Here is a 6030-nt window from a genome sequence, read left to right on the forward strand (position 1 = left end):
GAGACACAGTCTGGACAGAACGGATTCTTGGATTTTTTTATTTGACAGTTTATTATTCTCAAGAGCAGTGAATAAGTTGTCTTGCTGCTGCACAACAAGCAGCTTCCAGATTGTCCAGTGTAGCCATCTTCAATCTGGCTGACTTCCCAGCCATGTGTGTGTGTGCTGGCACCACCGGTCTATCTGGCATTGCTGCCATCACCCTAAACCTTATGACTGCAAGCCGCTTGACTGCTGGTGAGTGTGCTGGCTCCACCAGTCCATCTGGCATAGCCGCCATCACCCTGAGCTGCTCATTCGGCCCACAAACAACAGAGAGCAATCGGAGTCATTGCCCAGTTGATTCTGAGGCATACTCTGCTGCAATAAATAATGAGCAGGCACGGCAGCAGTGTTCCTTTCAGGAACAAGCCTTCCTGTCAAAGGGGACTGGAGTGTTCAAAATGGCTGAGAGCAATGCAACAGGAGACAATAGGGAGGCTGCATGGTCCTTTATACATCAAAAGCCTGTCAAGAAATGCCCCATAAAAGCTGAATCGGCTAATAAGGGAGCATCTGACAAGATAAGGGCAAAAGCCCTTTATTCCAATAAGGCCTCCAAGACCTAGGAGAGAGACCCCAGAAGGCATCAAAAGGCACTGGAGAAATATATCTCCAAAGCTGAGAAACAAACAGAGTGGGACAGGCATCCAAATTTCTCTCAGGAAGATCCTGTCATTTCCTGCTCTCTACAGCCTGAACAGTTGGCCCATTTAAACAATGTAATGCAGCAAGCCTGGTCACCAGATGGTGCCAGAGAGCAGTCATCTCAACTGCCTTTCCCATCAGGCAGCAATGAGGACTTTTTTGCTCCATTTTCCTGCCTAGCAACAGCAGAATGGGAGCCACCCTCTAAATGCAGAGTCTCTGCTCCTGAGGCAACATTCACTCTGACAGCGGCAGGGCTCTGCCCAAGGAAGAATCAGGCCCTAAAATATCCGAAGAGATAAAAAGCCTTATTTCAGAGGCCATAATGCAGGGAAGAGATGCAGGTTTCCAGCAGAGCCACCAAACTGCATCACTGACACCTGATACCTCACTGCATCTGTGCCAGCAACCTCAGATTCCAGTAGATTTGACAATCTTTCTGGAACCTCAATCTCCCAATCTGTCCATGCACAGTAGGAATTGCTCCTGGGAGATGAAGACCAGAGGGACCAGGCACTATCAGAGGATGAAGGTCTGATTCCGGAACCCCTTGCATTTGCAGGGCTCTTTCGTCCAGCCCTCTTCAAAGCCCTCCTGTACAAAGCCAAGACCACGGCTCACATGGCAATGGAGTTACACTCAGCTGTGGCAGCACTGGGTCTACAGGACCCAAGTGAGTGACTATTTTTGGAACCAACTGCAGAACAGGAGGAGATTCCCTCACCCAAGTTGTTCCTGGACGAAGTCCAGAGGCAATGGGCTCAACCAGGGTCATTTTCCACTCCAAGTGGAAATGACAAGAGGTTCTATAACATGGGCCCAAACCTCACTGAGGCACTCCAATTACCAACAGTGAATGGACCTGTGGCGGTCTTAACTTACTTTGCCATCCTATCTAGCACTAGTGGATGGCCTGAAAACGAAGAATAGGAAGGTGGAGCTGACCTTCCGCAAGACACACCAGGTGGTGACCTGGGCAATCAAGGCAGCGATGGCTGCCTCCTTTTTTAATAGGACCTCCTTGCTCTGGCTTTGCCAGATGCAAGTGAGAGTGCCACCCGAGGACCTCTGGCTCCACCAGGACATCAACAAGCTGGTGGTGGCAACAGAGTTTTCAACTGATGCTACTCTGAATGCAGGTAAGTTTGACTCCAGGGCCATTACCTCTTCAATAGCATCACACCACCTGCTGTGGCTTCGCCACTGGCAGGCAGACATGAGGTCCAAATGGAGGCTAGCCTCTGCTCCCTTCAGGGGTAGCAAGCTATTTGGAGAGGCCCTGGAGCCCATCCTCATGGAAAACAAGGATAGGAGGAAGGTTTTACCTTCCATGTACAGGTGAATGGACCGCCATCCCTTGCCTTATTTTTGTAGATTGTCCTTTTGGTCAGCAGACACTGGCTTTGTCACCCCTCAACATCAGCAGTCCTATTTGCAAAAGCCCAGCAGCTAAACAGACAGAACTGGTTTTTGAAACAGAAGCAGGCAACGATTTCAGGCCAAGCAGCCATTTTGTGGGTCCGGAAGTCGCTCCTTCTGTTGCTCATTGGCGGCCATCTAGGTCTATTTGCGACCCAATGAGAAGTGACCACGACAGATTCTTGGGTCCTAAATATGGTAAATTACTTGAATTCCTCTCCACACCCCAGACACACTTCATCCGTTGCCCTGTCTCCAAGAATAACATAAGGAAAGGCCTCATGGAGACTGCAATCCAACATCTGTTGGACATTCAGGCTATTGAGCCGCTTCCAGAGGACCAACAGGGGCATGGATGCTATTCCATTCTTTTCATAGTCCCAAGGAACTCAAGGGGGTGGGGTGGAAAGCAATTCTGGATCTCAAGAAATTAAATATCCACCTGATCTACAAATGATTCAAGATGCAGTCCCTACAGTCCATCCTGGAGAGCATCAGAGAGGGCGACTTCCTAACATCCATAAACCTGACAGAGGCATACCTACACATGCCTATCCTCCCATTCCATCAAAGGTTCCTGAGATTCTATTATGCAGGGTGACACTTCCAGTACAGAGCCCTACCATTTGGTCTATCCTCAGCACCCAAGATCTTTACCGAATTGCTGGTGGCACTGGTGGCACATCTTGGGACAATTCCTGTGCCCAGCCAGTGTTACCTTGATGTTATTCTGATACAGTCATCCTCTCACCTTTGGGTAAAAGAGAATCTGCAGGTCATGATCCGGGTCCTCCAGGACCATGGATTTTCAGTCAACTTCAAGAAGAGCCACCTGGTTCCCACCAATCGACTGTTACACCATGGAGCAGTGATAGATACCAGGTTGTGCGAGGTCTCCCTTTCCCAGGAGCATCAGGCCAGTATAGAGAGCTTAGTGAGTCAGATCCAAGCAGAACAAACAGTATACTTGGCACTTCTCTCACAGCTCCTGGGCAAGATGGTGTCCTGCATATCAATCATTCCTTGGGCACACCTGCATGCCCAAACCTTACAGTGGTTTCTTTTACCATACCAAAGGCCTGGCAGTAGCAACTCAAATGCCAGAGTTTGGGTTCCACCAAAGGTTCTTCGATCCTTTCACTGGTGGATGTCATGAGCCATAATCAAGTACATCAAGGAGCCCAGCTACTTGACTATCTCCTCAGATGCCAGCCTGTTCAGCTGGGATGCCCACCTCGAGTACCAGATGACAGAGAGGCGGTGGACTCAGGCAGATCTGAGGACCATATCAACTGGCTGGAGCTCAGGGCAGCACACTTGGCCCTCTGGCATTTCCAGGACACTGTTTCAGGTCACCATGTCCTACTTCTGATGGACAATGTGGCCACCAAGGCACACATCAATCAACAAGAGGGCACACATTCCAGGTCCCTCATGGGAGAGGTTGGATAATTAGGATTCTGGGCAGAGAGGAATCTCTATCAGAGTGGATCACATCTCCAGGAAAACAAATGTGCAGGTGGACTGGCTTAACAGGGCAACAGTAGACCACTCAGAGTGGTGCCTGCATCGGGACCTCTTCAGGGAGCTATCCGAAAGATTCGGCCATCCAATCCTGGACTTGTTCGTCATTCTGGTGAACACCCAGCTGCCAAGGTTCTACATCGGATTTACTACACCAGGAGTGGAGGGGGTCAATGCACTCCACAGCCCATGGCCTCGAGGGCTACTATACACCTTCCCTCCTCTTCCCCTTATTCCAGGAGTAATCAGGAAGGTGTTAGTGGAGAGGGCAGAAGTCCTGCTATTAGCTCCCCACTAGCCCAGACACCCATGATACGCAGATCTGGCGAGTCCATCAGTATTCACAGACAAGTGGCAGGTCTATCCATGGTGTTTGCATGCAGGGATCTGGAGTCTCTCACTCACCACCCGATTGTGCACTACTTTATTAGAGGTGCAGCTAACCTGCTGTGATGCACAGGTACCCCACCTGGGACCTGCCCAAGGTACTACAAGCCCTCACCTCTATGCCTTTCAAGTCATTACAAGCAGCCAGTCTGCACTTCCTCACCTTCAAGGTAGCCTTCCTCATCGCCATCACTTTAGCCAGATGAATTTCCAAACTGGCAGCCCTCTCTACCTTTGCATATTTCATTTGAACAGGGTGATCCTGGGGTTGAACCCCTCCTTTCTTCCCAAGGTGAATTCCTGGTTCCATAGGGCACAGGGGTAATCTTGTCAGACTTTTGTCTAGGGTTGACCCATGCCCTGAGAAGAAGTGGCACACCTTGGACATTAAGAGGGCCCTCTATACTTACATCAAGAGGACAGCCTCTCTTCGAAAGACTGAATCTTTGTTTATATCTTTCCAATCTTCTATGCTAGGTAACAAGGCTACACCATCGACCATAGGCCAGTGGATATGGGCATGTATCACCAAGGGTTATGTGCTTCAAGCTCTTCCAGTTACCCGGGCAAGTGACAGCCCATTCCACAGGAGCACAGCCACGATAGCTGCATGGGTAGCACAGGCCTCTATCGAAGAGATCTGTAGGGCGGCAACGTGGTCCTCCCCATCACTGTTCATCTGGCACTACAAACTGGATGCCTTCACTTTGGCTAAAGCAGCCTTCGGCAGGCAGGTACTTCAGAAGGTGCATATGGACTTGGGAATTCAAGACCAGACTGCTACCCACCCTTAGGACAGCTGGCTTTAGTATGTCCCATTCTTGGATTTTCTTGTCAGCACACTGGAGAAGGGACGTTGGTCTACCTGATACTCTCCTTCTCAGTGTGCTGAGAGAGAATCCAACTCCATCCTTGCAACCATCTGGTCCAAAGTCCAGGAGTGGCCAGAATCAGCGCCAAAATTAGATCTGGTAAATGGCTGCTATTTTGTCAAAAACTGGGACTCAGACAGGCAGAGGAGGCATGGCTGAACTTTGACAGTCTCAGTCGCTTGGATTCTTCTCTCAGCACACCAAGGAGTATATCAGATAAGACCAACGCCCTTTTTTGTAGCGAGCAAATTAAAGCCTGGTTCTTTTTTTTCTTTTTTTGCATTTTTATCTATCCTGTTTTAAGAGGGCCTAGAGTGTCAGTTCTCTTTTCCAAATGAAATCATTTCATATCATTAGCCAAAATTTGATATAGAATCTTCTCCATTGCACATTGAACACTTCAGACAAACCATTTTCAATGAACCTTCAAAATATTGTGATATTATCAGCCAGTTGACAGTTTCTTCCTTTTAACCCACATTAGTTTCTCAAGTAGAACATATTTTTTTCCTTTAGGAGAATCTACTTCATTTCTTCAAAAAGAAAAAAGAAAAAAAACCAAGTATCAAATAGTAAAAAAGATTATGAACTATAATCACAATAGAAATTAAACGTTCTTTCATGAAAGCTTTAGAATTTTTATGACAATCCCTAAGTAATATCCAAGCCATTATTGAGTTAACAGACTCATGATGGTGCAGAATTCATAATGCAGCATTTTAAAGGTCAGAAAGCCTCCGTTAGTTTAAAATTCACATGGCATTTTGATTTGAATGAAGTTCTGAAATTGTGTACCGACCAGCTGAAAAGCTGGCCCTAAGGCAGAAGAGGAGAACTTATTTCAACCACCAAATCATTTTCAAGGGCTTATTGTTGGATGGATGCCAGGGAAGAGAGGACCCCTGAAAATGAGATTATAATTATAAGCATTGTTTTACTCGTATGCAAGGTGACATTCAAGCAATGGGCACATGTCCGCCCCGGGACATTGCCACTCAAACAAAAGCCAGGTTGGTGAACTACATTAAGCATCTTCTGCCATGCAGCAACTTAGAAGAACATGGGATAGAAGCTCCACCTTGCATCTGACTTGCTAAGCAAGGCCTATCATCACATGCATTTTCCCTTTAGCAGTTGTAGC

General features: G+C 47.7%; 1 pseudogene; it reads left to right on the plus strand.

The window, feature by feature from the left end:
* Window positions 1–764: 764 nt before the first annotated feature.
* LOC148127901 (uncharacterized) lies at window positions 765–2140 on the plus strand (annotated as a pseudogene).
* The last annotated feature ends 3890 nt before the right edge of the window (window positions 2141–6030 follow it).

The sequence above is a fragment of the Pseudonaja textilis genome, chromosome 1 (genome assembly GCF_049901715.1).
Source record: "Pseudonaja textilis isolate UNSWEBS1 chromosome 1, rPseTex1.2, whole genome shotgun sequence".
NCBI classification, from domain to species: domain Eukaryota; kingdom Metazoa; phylum Chordata; class Lepidosauria; order Squamata; family Elapidae; genus Pseudonaja; species Pseudonaja textilis.